A 1476-nucleotide genomic window follows, 5' to 3' on the forward strand; every position below is an offset into this window, starting at 1 on the left:
GGGAAAAGAGGAGCTGATCCCAAGGGCTCAATAGAAAGGAAACTTCTAGAAAAGAATGATAGCAACATATGTACAAATGTGCTTAATACAACTGAAGTATGGATTGTCTCAAGAGCTGTAAGAGCCTCTAATAAAATAATCTTTTATTTATTTACTTTTTTTAACCACCTGATCATAAAATGATCTCTTAATTAAAAACATAAAAACTGAAAAAGGAATGTTCTCTGATAGTTCACTCAACTGCACATTTGTACTGTGTGGGTTTTGTTTTGTTTTCCTGTCAAATTTTATAATCTAGTGACATTTTTTTTAAAGTGTGGATGCAGAAGCCAGCTCTCTGAGTTCAAATCCCAGCTGGGCTACATAGGAGCAATTTGGGTAAGTTATTTACAAAGACCTTCTATTTCAATCATGTGCAGTGTGTGTGTGCGTGTGGTGCTATAGGGTCGTGTTAAAGATGGAATCAGGTAGCACTTAGGACGTCCTCAGGACAGTGCCTGGCAGAGGCAGCAGTGTGGCGGTGCTTGTTATTATTGTTGTTGTTGTACCTCGATTCCTGGCTCCTCTCTGCCAGGTGGCCTCAGGCTTCGGGGAGTCCTCCCTAGGAAAGGACGGGGGAGCACTGGACATGACATCCCTCAGTGGCTGTGGGGAACCGCTCATTGACAAGGACAGGGTAATCGCAGCTTCAACCAGGGGTCCGGCTCTCTATCCAGGGACTGACTCTCGCACGGCATGGGGCAGCCAGGGGGCCCTGGGTCCAGCCACTGAGCCCGCGGCTTAGGCTGCACTGCCCCAACAGCTCCTCAGCTCCCTGCAGGTGCCGCTCCGGCTCCTACTCTGCCCCTGACACCTTCCTTCCTAGAGAGGGACAAGGGGCCAGTGTCATGGTAGGGGATGGGCTTTGGGGTTTGCCTGGCCTCTGGTTCTGAGCCAGCCTTGCCACATCTCAGCTGTGTGAGGTTAAGGGAACCCTGGTGACCCTGTGGGTTAGGTATTGAGACGCTAACCACAAAGTCAGAAGGTCAAACCTACTGGCAGCTCCGAGGGAGAAAGATGAGGCTGTCTGCCCTCGTAAGGATTGACAGCCTCAGAGACCCTAGGGAGCAGCTCAACTCTGTCCTATAGGGTGGGAATGGATTCATTTGGGGCTGGGTTTTGGAGGGCTGGCTGTGCAGGAATACCCTAGGCATGATTCTTAGCAGAAGGCTTGCCTCAGGGTCCTCACACACGCTGTTCCCTCTGCCTGGAATGCCTTTCATGGACTCTTTCCACAGTTGGGTCCTCCTCATCCTGCCTCTCCAGCTGGAGGGAGTCCCTGCACCACCTCAGTCACTCTCTTCAGAACACACAGGACATGCATGGCCCCCTGATATCATATCATGTAGTTACGTGTGTTATGTTACATTAAACCCCAGCCCCTGCTCTGGACTGAGTAGATTTGGGCTCATGGAACCCTTATAAGACAGAGTAAGC

The sequence above is a fragment of the Echinops telfairi genome, unplaced genomic scaffold, assembly GCF_000313985.2.
Source record: "Echinops telfairi isolate 266 unplaced genomic scaffold, ASM31398v2 ScPeMD7_7412;HRSCAF=8450, whole genome shotgun sequence".
NCBI classification, from domain to species: Eukaryota; Metazoa; Chordata; class Mammalia; order Afrosoricida; family Tenrecidae; genus Echinops; species Echinops telfairi.